Here is a 16,258-nt window from a genome sequence, read left to right as displayed (position 1 = left end):
CAGGACTATACATGGGGTGCAGTATAATATACAGGACTATACATGGGGTGCAGTGTAATATACAGGACTATACATGGGGGGCAGTATAATATACAGGACTATACATGGGGTGCAGTGTAATATACAGGACTATACATGGGGTGCAGTATAATATACAGGACTATACATGGGGTGCAGTATAATATACAGGACTATACATGGGGTGCAGTATAATATACAGGACTATACATGGGGGGCAGTGTAATATACAGGACTATACATGGGGGGCAGTGTAATATACAGGACTATACATGGGGTGCAGTATAATATACAGGACTATACATGAGGTGCAGTGTAATATACAGGACTATACATGGGGTGCAGTATAATATACAGGACTATACATGGGGTGCAGTATAATATACAGGACTATACATGGGGTGCAGTATAATATACAGGACTATACATGGGGTGCAGTGTAATATACAGGACTATACATGGGGTGCAGTGTAATATACAGGACTATACATGAGGTGCAGTGTAATATACAGGACTATACATGGGGTGCAATATAATATACAGGACTATACAGGGGGTGCAGTGTAATATACAGGACTATACATGGGGCGCAGTATAATATACAGGACTATACGTGGGGTGCAGTGTAATATACAGGACTATACATGGGGTGCAGTGTAATATACAGGACTGTACATGGGGTGCAGTGTAGTATACAGGACTATACATGGGGTGCAGTGTAATATACAGGACTATACATGGGGTGCAGTGTAATATACAGGACTATACATGAGGTGCAGTGTAATATACAGGACTATACATGGGGTGCAGTGTAATATACAGGACTATACATGGGGTGCAGTGTAATATACAGGACTGTACATGGGGTGCAGTATAATATACAGGACTATACATGGGGTGCAGTATAATATACAGGACTGTACATGGGGTGCAGTGTAATATACAGGACTATACATGGGGTGCAGTATAATATACAGGACTATACATGGGGTGCAGTGTAATATACAGGACTATACATGGGGTGCAGTATAATATACAGGACTATACATGGGGTGCAGTGTAATATACAGGACTATACATGGGGTGCAGTGTAATATACAGGACTATACATGGGGTGCAGTGTAATATACAGGACTATACATGGGGTGCAGTATAATATACAGGACTATACATGGGGTGCAGTGTAATATACAGGACTATACATGGGGTGCAGTATAATATACAGGACTATACATGGGGTGTAGTATAATATACAGGACTATAAATGGGCTACAGTATAATATACAGGACTATACATGGGGTGCAGTGTAATATACAGGACTATACATGAGGTGCAGTGTAATATACAGGACTATACATGGGGTGCAGTGTAATATACAGGACTATACATGGGGTGCAGTGTAATATACAGGACTATACATGGGGGGCAGTATAATATACAGGACTATACGTGGGGTGCAGTATAATATACAGGACTATACGTGGGGTGCAGTGTAATATACAGGACTATACATGGGGTGCAGTGTAATATACAGGACTATACGTGGGGTGCAGTGTAATATACAGGACTATACATGAGGTGCAGTGTAATATACAGGACTATACATGGGGTGCAGTATAATATACAGGACTATACGTGGGGTGCAGTGTAATATACAGGACTATACATGGGGTGCAGTGTAATATACAGGACTGTACATGGGGTGCAGTGTAGTATACAGGACTATACATGGGGTGCAGTATAATATACAGGACTATGCATGGGGTGCAGTGTAATATACAGGACTATACATGGGGTGCAGTGTAATATACAGGACTATACATGGGGTGCAGTGTAATATACAGGACTATACATGGGGTGCAGTGTAATATACAGGACTATACATGAGGTGCAGTGTAATATACAGGACTATACATGGGGTGCAGTAATATACAGGACTATACATGGGGTGCAGTATAATATACAGACTATACATGGGAAGCAGTGTAATATACAGAACTATACATGGGGTGCAGTGTAATATACAGAACTATACATGGGGTGCAGTGTAATATACAGGACTATACATGGGAAGCAGTGTAATATACAGGACTATACATGGGGTGCAGTGTAATATACAGGACTATACATGGGAAGCAGTGTAATATACAGGATTATACATGGGGTGCAGTGTAATATACAGGACTATACATGGGGTGCAGTGTAATATACAGGACTATACATGGGGGGCAGTGTAATATACAGGACTATACATGGGGTGCAGTGTAATATACAGGACTATACATGGGAAGCAGTGTAATATACAGGACTATACATGGGGTGCAGTGTAATATACAGGACTATACATGGGGTGCAGTGTAATATACAGGACTATACATGGGGGGCAGTGTAATATACAGGACTATACATGGGGTGCAGTGTAATATACAGAACTATACATGGGGTGCAGTGTAATATACAGAACTATACATGGGGTGCAGTGTAATATACAGGACTATACATGGGAAGCAGTGTAATATACAGAACTATACATGGGGTGCAGTGTAATATACAGAACTATACATGGGGTGCAGTGTAATATACAGGACTATACATGGGAAGCAGTGTAATATACAGGACTATACATGGGGTGCAGTGTAATATACAGGACTATACATGGGAAGCAGTGTAATATACAGGACTATACATGGGGTGCAGTGTAATATACAGGACTATACATGGGGTGCAGTGTAATATACAGGACTATACATGGGGGGCAGTGTAATATACAGGACTATACATGGGGTGCAGTGTAATATACAGGACTATACATGGGAAGCAGTGTAATATACAGGACTATACATGGGGTGCAGTGTAATATACAGGACTATACATGGGAAGCAGTGTAATATACAGGACTATACATGGGGTGCAGTGTAATATACAGGACTATACATGGGGTGCAGTGTAATATACAGGACTATACATGGGGGGCAGTGTAATATACAGGACTATACATGGGGGGCAGTGTAATATACAGGACTATACATGGGGTGCAGTGTAATATACAGAACTATACATGGGGTGCAGTGTAATATACAGGACTATACATGGGAAGCAGTGTAATATACAGGACTATACATGGGGTGCAGTGTAATATACAGAACTATACATGGGGTGCAGTGTAATATACAGGACTATACATGGGGTGCAGTATAATATACAGGACTATACATGGGGTGCAGTGTAATATACAGGACTATACATGGGGTGCAGTGTAATATACAGAACTATACATGGGGTGTAGTATAATATACAGGACTATACATGGGGTGCAGTGTAATATACAGGACTATACATGAGGTGTAGTATAATATACAGAACTATACATGGGGTGCAGTGTAATATACAGGACTTGTGAAGGACTTTGATGCAATTGCCTATATGCTTCAGTTTAATTCTCTCCCTGCTATTTTAAGGTCTATATTATTCGGTTCCAAATGTCAAGAATGAATGTATTCGTGTACCGAACAGGGAGGCTGAAATTATGTTTGTATGTGGGATGGAAAGTACTTTTCTGAAAAGTGTTAAGAGCTGTAAATGTTCTGGCCAGCAGACAATTGAGCTGTGTGTATTGTTACCACTCCATTATCTAGCCGGGCCCAGAGGAGGAGTTTTATGCTGCATAAATTGTGAGTTCTGTGCGCCAGTAAAGTTAGTCTCGTGGTTCCAGCATTAAGTTGACTCATGTGTGGATTATTCGGCGATTCCAGGGATATTCCTACTCGTGGAATATTGGATGATTTTCTGTTATGGGAAGAAGGGAATGCTTGACGGGGATATTTTCTACTACCGTCACAGGGGGTTTAAATTTCCCTGATATTAAACTGTACAATCATCCCCAAAGACACAGAAATTGCAGGCGGCGCTGCCCAGTGCTTCCTCCACGGCAACACGTCCACTTAGTACCCCAACAAACCCAGTACAGGTGGTGCACAACCTCGATAATTCAAGAGAGTCAGCGCTACTGCCGGAAGAAGCGCAGTTGCGCGAAATGGCCGTTGCTGCGAGCGTTCTGTAAAGGCTACGGTCCGCCCCAGCGCTACTGCTACCTATGTCCAAGTGAAAAATAAAGAAGATTTGATGGTACCAGTGTTGAGTGCCGCCTGCTTTCTTTCTTTTCTACAATCCTAAACTGTACAATATTGCGGCCCTGATGAGAGTGGTGGGGGATTGGCTACACTCATCGCGATAGACCTCAGTGACCATAGACCAATCCTTCACACCGCACATAGCACTGCCAAAACTACTAGATACCTCACATGGGAATCTTCCCCAAATGGTGAAGGATAACCCACTTCTCATGACGACGTGGCGAGCATGGTGCAAGTCAAGGGGTCTGTGTAAAAAGCACTCTTCGTCCTCAACACAATTAACGTTGGTGTTGAATCCCTCTCTTCAGAATGGGTCTTCGCACCCAATCTTTATCCGCCGGCAAATGCAAGGCATCACCAACATAGACAAACTCATAAATGCCCAAACTAGGAATGTTAAACCAATCCATGAGCTACAGAGAGAATACCCAAATATAGCTTTTCCCTTGTTCCCGTATTTGGGCTTTGTTTGGTTACTTGGACACAGACAAATATAAATGTATCCCAGGATGCCGGAAACTGTTCCCTTTCAAAGTATTCTTGGAGAAACTCTCATATATTATGCGCATAGATTGGGTCGTGGCCTCACACCAAAAAGACAAGAAAGTAAAACACTTCTTCCAGGGGTGGGAAAGCTTTATTAACGTATTACCGTTACATATACGTAAGGCTACTGTGTTAACTTCGCCTTTACTGAAAGTGCGGTACTAACTGGATAACCTGTCTGTATGAATCCGGAGAACCGTAAATGACAAACATGTTTTGGACTTGTCAAAAACAAACATAGATGATGACAAAATGTTGTTCTACTTTACACCAGTTTGATAAATGACCCCCAAATGTCCCTATGGTGTCTACAGCAATTATAATGTCCCCTAGAGTGCCCCCAGTAATAATAACATCCTATATTGTGCTCCAGGTAATAATCCCTGTATAGTGTCCCTGAAAAATAATGTCCCATAATATGTCCTTGTAATAGAAATGCCCCTATAGTTCCTACCCAATAGCCACACACTACCCCCATATATTAGTTTGCCCCCACAGTAGTAATTTTCTCCCACAGTATTAATTTTCCCCCACACTGCTCCCACAGTATTAATTTTCCCCAACACTGCCCCCACAGTATTAATTGTTCCTCACACTGCTCCCACAGTAGTAAATTTCCCCCACACTGCCCCCACAGTATTAATTCCCCCCCACACTGTCCCCACAGTAGTAATTTCCCCCCACAGTATCCCCACAGTAGTAATTTTCCCACACACTGCCCCATGTAGTAGTTTGCCCTCCACTGTCCCTTCAGTAATATCCTCCTGTGCCCCCCAGTAATGTTCCCCAAAGTTGGCACACAAAAATGTAAAATAAAAGCTAATACTTACCTGTGTCCCAGACTCCTGGCACTCACTCATAGATGGTAGGCAGGCGCGCACACGTCACTGTGCTGTGTCACGGCACAGGCGCGCAATGATGTCATCACGCCCGCTTGCGCCGGAATTTTACTACCGTATATAGTGGTGATTGGTGGGACAGGGAACTATGCGGTCCAGTGCCCCGCCATAGTTTGTGGGCGTTTGGGTCGGCGTTGGGCCCCCCAGGGATGCTGGGCCTGGGGCTGCAGACCCAATGCCCCAATTATAATCCGCCACTGGTAGCTGGACTATAGACTTACATCCCTGACCAGTAGGAGAAGAGTTTGCCTCCCTGGAAAAGAAACAAGCAATCCTAGGAATTCATCGGTGATACGAGCCATTATTGAGGGCCACAGACACCTTGGCACGGTGGAGGACTGTTGGTAGTCACTCTCAGGAAAGGAGAAGGGGGGAGGGGAACCATCTAACCCCTGGGCACGACATGCCAACCCACCACAAATGACACAGACAACCTTGTCAAGTTTATAACTTTTATTTAACAATTTTGTTGGGTGGTAGTCGGCCACAGCTAATTCTTTTAACGGCATAACCATAGCTGAGCCTGTGCAATCCACCAGCCGCTGAACTCCCAGCGGGCGGATTACGCCAGTTCACCTGCTCAGTATCCAACTTCTCTTTACCAGCCACCAGCTGTGACTTAGTAGGATGCCCCAATTAACATGAACCATCGGTCCAGACGTCACAAGACCTCCATGACCAAAACCCACACCAAAATAACCCTCGTACCCCAACAATAGGGAGGGAGGGACACAGCGCTTCTGCAAAGAGGAAGAGGGAGGGGACGCAGAGCCTTATAAAGGGGCATCATGCAGCACGCCCCTTCCTGCACGGCAGGATGATACCATTAACCCCCAATGCACCAAACCCTGACCCAAAACGAGTGGGGCCCTAGAACAAGGATAGGGAACCTAGGAAAAGGGGGGAGGGGGACCCCCAGTCCCTGTACACCCTCCCAATATGGTCAGGTGTCCACCAGTTTTATAGCTTCAGGCAGCCACACCAACCTTCTGAGGGACAGTTGAGTTTTCCTGTCTAAAAATATTTAGCTTGTAGGGAAAGACAAGGAATAGGATCCAAGGCATCTAAAGGAACCAGGTCCACCTAACCCACTGCTCCAAAACCACAAAAACCTGACAAGCCTTAGACAGTGGATTTGCAGAATTATCTCTGCACCATCTAGAGACTGCATATTTGCACTACTGCAACCAAAAGACATCCAAAGTAAAAGTTGTGAGTTGCATCTTACCACTGTCTACCTCATTATTACTACCTATGGTTGTACCACCATTAACGGTATTGGCGTCACGACAAAAACCATCAAAGGACTCAGCCGCAACAAGCACCCTAAGCACCCTTAACATCAAGGGCACCTCAACCACCATCTTGGCTGATGCTTCCTACCACAGACCATGCCCCTGAGGATTTCGCGCTGTCCACCTCAACACTGTGCTGCCGGCCCAGAGAGGCTATCTGCTAACCGCGAGTAAACCGATGAACTGTGTGTTATACCATTTGGCCCCTCATCAGTCCACCGGGCACCTCACGTGTTCCCCCTGCGACTGGCTGGCTGCACTCTGCATCGCAAAAGTTAGAACTTGTTCTATTTTATTGTGGTGCGGATGGATCACGGATCCACGGATAGTGCCCATGCATTGGGGACTACAAATTACGGTCTCCAATGCAGGGAACGGCCGAGCAATGGCCGCCTGCATGAGGTTTTAGGCTAGGGCTACACTATGACATTTGTCGCGCAACATTTTGTCACACCAATGTCCCGCGACAATCTTTATAATGAAAGTCTATGGTGTCGAACTGCGACATGCTGCGACTGTGGCACGACTGTTGCAAAAAAAACTATCAAAATAGATTTTTCTGCGAATGTCGGTCGCAGTCGCAGCATATCATAGACTATGACACCGTAGACTATCGTTATAACGATGGTCGCGCGACACGTTTTGCTGTGTAGTTGTGCCCTATATGTCACGCAACTTATCGTTGCGCGACACATGTCGTCGTGTAGGCCTAGCCTTAGGCCCCTTTTACACGGGCGAGTTTTCCACGAAGGTGCAATGCGTGAGGTGAACGCACTGAACCCGGACCAACTCACTTCAATGGGGCTGTGCAGATGAGCGGTGATTTTCACGCATCACTTGTGCGTTGCGTGAAAATCGCAGCATTTTCTATATTCTGTGTTTTTTCACACAACGCAGGCCCCATAGAAATGAATGCGGATGCGTGAAAATCGCCTTCCTTACTGATCAGGATGAAGACCTTGGGCAGTCAGGATTTCCGAACCTTGTACCTTAGGCCTCGTTCTCCTGCACTGGCCAGAGAGCAACCAACAGACTAACGTTCTCATAAGGATTTTATAAAAAATATGTTAATTAGATATAACCTGATAATATGCAGTGTGCGCTCTGGAATTATGGATATGCAGAGTTTTCTCCGTGCATTATGAATGTTACCGAGCTTATAATACACAGTAAGTGCGCATTTGCGTATCCCTACCCATAATTCTCATGCATTGGAGTTAGTGCTGGCCTTATGCCTTTACAAAAAATATATGTAATGACCAATTCTATCCACTGGGAGGCAGCAATACACACTGAGAAGTGGATTTAAACTCCTCTTCTTTTTTTTTTTTTTCTCAAAAATTAAAATTGCCATTACTCCTCAGTTGGGACATCGATGTTGTGTTTTTATTATGTGAATTAATGTCCGGGTCTCATGTTCGGAGCAGATTACAAGCCGGTTACATGGAGAAAATGGCTGCACACAGGGGCCAGTCTACCCTTGTAGGCCAGGATACAGATCAGAGAATAGTATTACTCTTTCCCCACTAGGGGGCGGCAGCTGTCATTAGCTGAGCCTCTAGAACCAGTCGCCGTTCTACTAGCGCTAGTAGTAATAATCCAGTTTGGAGAGGGGCTCACATACCCATTACTACACCGATAAATGATAAAAGAGACAAATGGGAAGATTTCTATTGGACTGCAGGATAATCAAATATTATATCTGTTGAATAATCCAGGAACCAAGTCCCCTCCCCTTTATGAGGTCCCCCATTGATGATTATTTACGAATGATACAGCCATTGTTGTAGGCATAGTCTTATTATTCTTCTCAGATTTTTTATACATGAATTTTATTCGTGGTAACATTATATATATGCATAAGATCGCAGGAATATTGATCGAGAAATTACGTGAAGATGGCAATATATTTATATTAATATATATTTTTTAGTGTTTTATATGTTTTTATGATATGTGTTGCTAATAGCAATGCCACAGGAATATCTCCTTCATCATACAGCTGTATTGTAACAAGAAGGAGCTAATATAACAAAAAACGCATATGCATCAGAAAAACCGCAAGAAAAATGCACCGATGCCGGAAGCAGTCAAAATCCGACTCTGACCCGGGTTTTTGATTATACTGAGTGGACTATAAAAGGAAGTGACACCACAATGGGGGTAGAGCCACTGAGGAAGGGGAGAGACGTCCCCGAAACGCGTCTGGCGTAGTCCACCCCCATAAGGAAGAATCCGGAGTCACTAAGAAAGTTTGTAAACTTTTCGAATGTTGGAGCGCTCCACTGAATCTTGATTCGAAATTACTCCAAGGAGAAATAGGACCGAACGAACTGACAGGCAAATCCCGCGAGACAACCATCACGCGGTACGGTAGTCTCGAGCGAGGACGCCAAACAGCGTGAGAAGAAGACGGCGCAGCGTGGTGAGTAGCGGCAAGAGAAAGAAACTTTCCAGCTACCGGCCCCGAACCAGAAGGGTAAGAAAAACGGTTCCGCTTTACTCCTCGCCTGCAGCCTCATACTAACAGTCCGGTGTATTAATATTAGTTGGGATCGCATACCTTCTCCTTAAATCGATATCACCATCCGGCCATAGTGCCGATTCCGGATTATTCTCTGTCCCAAATCAGGGAATCATTTCAAGGAGGACACAATTAGATATCAGAGTGACTGTTCTGAAGGATTTCCCTACAGATCCAACTAGGGGACACATTCACTTTGAGTCTTCTAAGGGACACCTGTAATATTTATTGATCGTGATAGTGATCACCAACAGTGTGTATTCATCCTGCGGTTTTAATATTTTTATATTTACATTTATATTCCTACATTATTTTTTTGTATTTTATTTTTTTGTATTTTATTTTTAAGTGATTGTACTTTTTATGTCCTTTTACTGTGGATGTTATGCTGGTTTTAATTCTATGTTGAAATAAATTGCCACTTTTCAATAGAATCACCTATTTGAGTGCCAGCCTTACACTTTTTTTACTATATTATTCTTCTTACTGATCGGGTGATCAGTTTTTTGGCTAGAGCACCAGTTCCGTTTGGGAGAGGCGGTGAGCTATCCACTATTGTGTTACAAATAATCTAGTTGAGTTGGTCTCTATGTTGACAGTAAGTGCGCATTTGCGTATCCCTACCCATAATTCTCATGCATTTGGGTTAGTGCTGGCCTTATGCCTTTACAAAAAAAAATATGTAATGACCAATTCTATCCACTGGGAGGCAGCAATACACACTGGGAAGTGGATTTAAACTCCTCTTTTTAAAAAAAATTCTCAAAAATTTAAATTGCCATTACTCCTCAGTTGGGACATCGATGTTGTGTTTTTATTATGTGAATTAATGTCCGGGTCTCATGTTCGGAGCAGATTACAAGCCGGTTACATGGAGAAAATGGCTGCACACAGGGGCCAGTCTACCCTTGTAGGCCAGGATACAGATCAGAGAATAGTATTATTCTTTCCCCACTAGGGGGCGGCAGCTGTCATTAGCTGAGCCTCTAGCTCTAGAACCAGTCACCGTTCTACTAGCGCTAGTAGTAATAATCTAGTTGAGTTGGTCTCCATGTTGTCAGTGACATATAGAGATTGTACAGCTGGATGCTAAGCCGTCTGGTTGAAAGTACGGTCTTAAAGGAGTCCTGTGGTAGACTCGTCCCTTTAAAAACCATCCGTCCCCTCTCCTGACATGTTTTATTTTATTAACTACTTGTATTCCCCCATGTAATAACATTTCTGGAGCATCTAGGCCCCTTTCACACGGACAAGATTTCCGCGCGGGTGCAATGCGTGATGTGAACGCATTGCACCCGCACTGAATCCGGACCCGTTCATTTCTATGGGGCTGTGCAGATGAGCGGTGATTTTCACGCATCACTTGTGCGTTGCGTGAAAATCGCAGCATGCTCCTCTTTGTGCGTTTTCCACGCAACACAGGCCCCATAGAAGTGAAAGGGGCTCCGTGAAAATCGCAAGCAAGTGCGATAGCGGTGCGATTTTCACGCACGGTTGCTAGGAGACGATCGGGATGAAGAGCCGATCATTATTATTTTCCCTTATACCATGGTTATAAGAAAAAATAATAGCATTCCTAATACAGAATGCATAGCACAATAGGGCTGGAGGGGTTAAAAAAATAAATAAATAATAATTTAACTCACCTTAATCCACTTGTTCGCGCAGCCCGGCTTCTCTTCTGTCTTCTTCTTTGAGGAATAGGAACTTTGATGACGTCACTGCGCTCATCACATGGTCCGTCACATGATCCATCGCTATTATTAAAAAAAATCATGTGATGGACCATGTGACGTCATCAAAGTTCCTATTCCTCACAGATGAAGACAGAAGAGATGACGGCTGCGCGAACAAGTGGATTAAGGTGAGTTAAATTATTTTTTATGGTTTTCTTAACCCCTCCAGCACTATTGTACTATGCATTCTGTATTCAGAATGCTCTAACTTTTTCCTATAACCATGGTATAAGGGAAAATAATACAATCTACACAACACCAAACCCGAACTTCTGTGAAGAAGTTCGGGTTTGGGTACCAAACATGCCGATTTTTCTCACGCGCGTGCAAAACGCATTACAATGTTTTGCACTTGCACGGAAAAATCATGCATTTTCCCACGACGCACCCGCACCTTATCCGGGCCAAAACATGACGCCCGTGTGAAAGAGGCCTAACTCTATGATGTGCCATTCCTCTATTATTCCTTCTAAAAAAAATGTTATGAATTACTAGCAGCCTGCAATAAAGGTCCATTTGACTGATGCCGGTTGAGGGGTGTCCCTGCACAGTCTGCAGGGGGTACACCCTCAGCTGGTGACACCCATCCAAACCTTTATTGCAAACTGCTGACAATTCATTTTTAAACTTCTAGAGAGAATAATAGAGGAATAGCACAACACGCAGTCATATGAATAGACGCCCGGACTCTATGGGGCACTGTGTATAGGGGATAAATGTTCAGGGGCCGACCTGTGTAATAGCTCATATTGTAAGTCTCTGACAGTGAGACAGACACCAGTACATCTTGTTGTGGAGTGGGGGGGGGGGGGGGGAGGGTACCGATTTCCGCACAGGGATCCATATAACCTAATTCCAGCCCTCCTTACCTTCTTCTTGAAGTGATGCATCTAATATACAGAAAACGTCTCTGGTGTCCACTGTGACAAGATGGCGCACCAACACTCACACATTGTCCCGGCGGTCTCAGTCGCTGCAGGTGTCTTGCTTGTCTCCTACCATCTCTGCTCATAGCTGGGACAAGCAGTCATGGTCACTGGAAACCTCTGTGTACGGCACAGTAAAATGGTCAGACCCATGTAGATTTCTTGGGCATTGCACTTAGGCTTCATGCACACATCAGGCCATACAGAGGCATACTGAGTCACTCTACACCATAGGACAGAGCCCTAGGCAACTCCCTGTACCACCATATAGTTCCCTGTGCAGCACCATGTTACACATTAGAAGGTTAGAAGCTTTGCTCCATCATATCGCATCTGATGGAGCATGTCATGATCTGCCTGAACCTCAGTAACTTTTGATGGACATTTTAACACTGGAAATAAAACTTCTCAGATGATGGTTTTGGAATTTAATTTAATTGACATGTTTTTAAAGGCCACAAATGGTCAGAATCTTTCTCCAGAGTTGACCATCAGATGACCATAAATAATCATGATGCATGATAGATGACTCCGCTCCTGAGAAGAAGTGATGCTGAAATTAAGAAGAACACTATTACACAATTAACAAGAAATATTCTACTATAGATTTATGATATATTTCTATAGAAACCTCCTAGAATATATTGTACCTCTGTGTACTGAGTATTAGAGATGCTGTTGGCACCGGAACTACACAGCGCCATCCATTATGTGGAGGACAGAGCTGGTAACTGCAGGGCTGCTCAGGCTGAAGTGAGTTCTGTCAGTTCTGCAAGGTAAGAGCTGATCGATGAGGGTGCAGGGTGTCGGGCCCCCGACCATATTATATTGATGGCTTAATTTAAGGATATGCCATCGATATCAAAATCCTGGACAGCCCCTTTAGTGGTGTTAGCCAGGATAGGATAGATGCTTTCTTCCAAGATTGGTGCCACACTCCCACAGGTTGTATGTGGTATTGCAGATGCGTTGAGCTAGACCGGGGTATGCACTCTGACGCCAAATTATGCAATGGCTAGGTCAGGTGTAGGTGATAGTTTATAGTTTAGTTTGTGACGCCAATTGCAGTGTGCGCAGGGTACTGTTGTAAAGCACCAGTTTAGTGTCTCCTACCTGAGTATGGCTGGACTCCTGGATCCTGGCTCACTTGCAAAAAATTGAATGTGGTGCTAGTAGGAGGAATTTGCAGCAGAAATTGAGATCCAGACATTGGGTAAAGTTCAAACTTGTCTTTACTGGTTGTAGCTTTCATCCAAGCAAGATACAGCATTAGTCTTTGGTCCAAGCAGGTATTGGCAATGTGTGGCAGGAATATATCTTCTGCTCTATCATGTGCCTGAAGCTTTGCAGGAAAAGACGTCTGCTTAGTGGCTCTGTAATGTGGCAGGAATTTGGCTTCTGCACTTTCTATCTTCTGCTGTCTGGGGACTGACTAGCTGAGGAGGAATATGGCTTCTCCTGGGTCTCTGGTCTGTACTCACAGTTATCTTCACAGGGTATGCTTTCTTCTTGTAATTGGAGTTGTCTGCTTGGTTCTTCCAGCTGAGGCTGAAGGGCTCAGGCTGGGGATGTTGATCAATGTCTCAGCCGAGACAAGATCCTGTCTTGATTCCTTATATCTGGCAGCTCCTACATGCACAGCCTTCCCCTAGCAGGGGTGGCTGGCACACTGACTTAACTTCCTTCCCTCCCCATAAGGCAAGATATGGGCACCGCCCACTTTGCTCACCGAGGGGGGAGCTAAACCGGAATGAATTATTCCAGTTTAGAAACACTAAACTAAAACTGACTCCTTGCTAACACATGGTTGCTACCTGCTGGTGAACATGGAAATTACAGCAACATACATTTAACAAGGTTTACAATGCACATTTGTGAGGATATACTATAAAATTACATTAGATGACAATGTAAATGCTCTTAAGAGATTGTAGCTGGGTAAAAGAGTTTAGTAACACAACTCTGGCGTGTTACACAGCTTATTCACTTCAATGGGGCTGAACTGCAATACCAGAAGCAACCCATGGACAAGAGCGGCACTGATTGTGGAAAAAAGCGACCATGTTCATTGAATACTGCCCAACTCCATTCACCATGGTATAACGGAATGGTACCGCTACACTGGACAATGCAAAGCAAGGCCAGAAATATCTGAGAAAACCCCTTTGAGGCTAGGACTACACAGAGACATTTTTTGTAATAGTCAATGGTGTCGTGCTGCGACATGTCACAACAGCAATGTCACGGCTCTCCTGTGCGGTGTAGTATAGAGGATCTGTCGGCTCTCCTGTGCGGTGTAGTATAGAGGATCTGTCGGCTCTCCTGTGCGGTGTAGTATAGAGGATCTGTCGGCTCTCCTGTGGGGTGTAGTATAGAGGATCTGTCAGCTCTCCTGTGGGGTGTAGTATAGAGGATCTGTCGGCTCTCCTGTGTGGTGTAGTATAGAGGATCTGTCAGCTCTCCTGTGTGGTGTAGTATAGAGGATCTGTCAGCTCTCCTGTGTGGTGTAGTATAGAGGATCTGTCAGCTCTCCTGTGGGGTGTAGTATAGAGGATCTGTCAGCTCTCCTGTGGGGTGTAGTATAGAGGATCTGTCAGCTCTCCTGTGTGGTGTAGTATAGAGGATCTGTCAGCTCTCCTGTGTGGTGTAGTATAGAGGATCTGTCAGCTCTCCTGTGGGTGTAGTATAGAGGATCTGTCAGCTCTCCTGTGTGGTGTAGTATAGAGGATCTGTCAGCTCTCCTGTGTGGTGTAGTATAGAGGATCTGTCAGCTCTCCTGTGTGGTGTAGTATAGAGGATCTGTCAGCTCTCCTGTGTGGTGTAGTATAGAGGATCTGTCAGCTCTCCTGTGTGGTGTAGTATAGAGGATCTGTCAGCTCTCCTGTGTGGTGTAGTATAGAGGATCTGTCAGCTCTCCTGTGTGGTGTAGTATAGAGGATCTGTCAGCTCTCCTGTGTGGTGTAGTATAGAGGATCTGTCAGCTCTCCTGTGTGGTGTAGTATAGAGGATCTGTCAGCTCTCCTGTGTGGTGTAGTATAGAGGATCTGTCAGCTCTCCTGTGTGGTGTAGTATAGAGGATCTGTCAGCTCTCCTGTGTGGTGTAGTATAGAGGATCTGTCAGCTCTCCTGTGTGGTGTAGTATAGAGGATCTGTCAGCTCTCCTGTGTGGTGTAGTATAGAGGATCTGTCAGCTCTCCTGTGTGGTGTAGTATAGAGGATCTGTCAGCTCTCCTGTGTGGTGTAGTATAGAGGATCTGTCAGCTCTCCTGTGTGGTGTAGTATAGAGGATCTGTCAGCTCTCCTGTGTGGTGTAGTATAGAGGATCTGTCAGCTCTCCTGTGTGGTGTAGTATAGAGGATCTGTCAGCTCTCCTGTGTGGTGTAGTATAGAGGATCTGTCAGCTCTCCTGTGTGGTGTAGTATAGAGGATCTGTCAGCTCTCCTGTGTGGTGTAGTATAGAGGATCTGTCAGCTCTCCTGTGGGTGTAGTATAGAGGATCTGTCAGCTCTCCTGTGTGTGTAGTATAGAGGATCTGTCAGCTCTCCTGTGTGGTGTAGTATAGAGGATCTGTCAGCTCTCCTGTGTGGTGTAGTATAGAGGATCTGTCAGCTCTCCTGTGTGGTGTAGTATAGAGGATCTGTCAGCTCTCCTGTGTGGTGTAGTATAGAGGATCTGTCAGCTCTCCTGTGTGGTGTAGTATAGAGGATCTGTCAGCTCTCCTGTGTGGTGTAGTATAGAGGATCTGTCAGCTCTCCTGTGTGGTGTAGTATAGAGGATCTGTCAGCTCTCCTGTGTGTGTAGTATAGAGGATCTGTCAGCTCTCCTGTGGTGTGTAGTATAGAGGATCTGTCAGCTCTCCTGTGTGGTGTAGTATAGAGGATCTGTCAGCTCTCCTGTGTGGTGTAGTATAGAGGATCTGTCAGCTCTCCTGTGTGGTGTAGTATAGAGGATCTGTCAGCTCTCCTGTGTGGTGTAGTATAGAGGATCTGTCAGCTCTCCTGTGTGGTGTAGTATAGAGGATCTGTCAGCTCTCCTGTGTGGTGTAGTATAGAGGATCTGTCAGCTCTCCTGTGTGGTGTAGTATAGAGGATCTGTCAGCTCTCCTGTGTGGTGTAGTATAGAGGATCTGTCAGCTCTCCTGTGGTGTAGTATAGAGGATCTGTCAGCTCTCCTGTGTGGT

The sequence above is a fragment of the Bufo gargarizans genome, chromosome 9 (assembly GCF_014858855.1).
Source record: "Bufo gargarizans isolate SCDJY-AF-19 chromosome 9, ASM1485885v1, whole genome shotgun sequence".
NCBI lineage: Eukaryota > Metazoa > Chordata > Amphibia > Anura > Bufonidae > Bufo > Bufo gargarizans.
Note: the sequence above shows the minus strand (reverse complement) of the source record.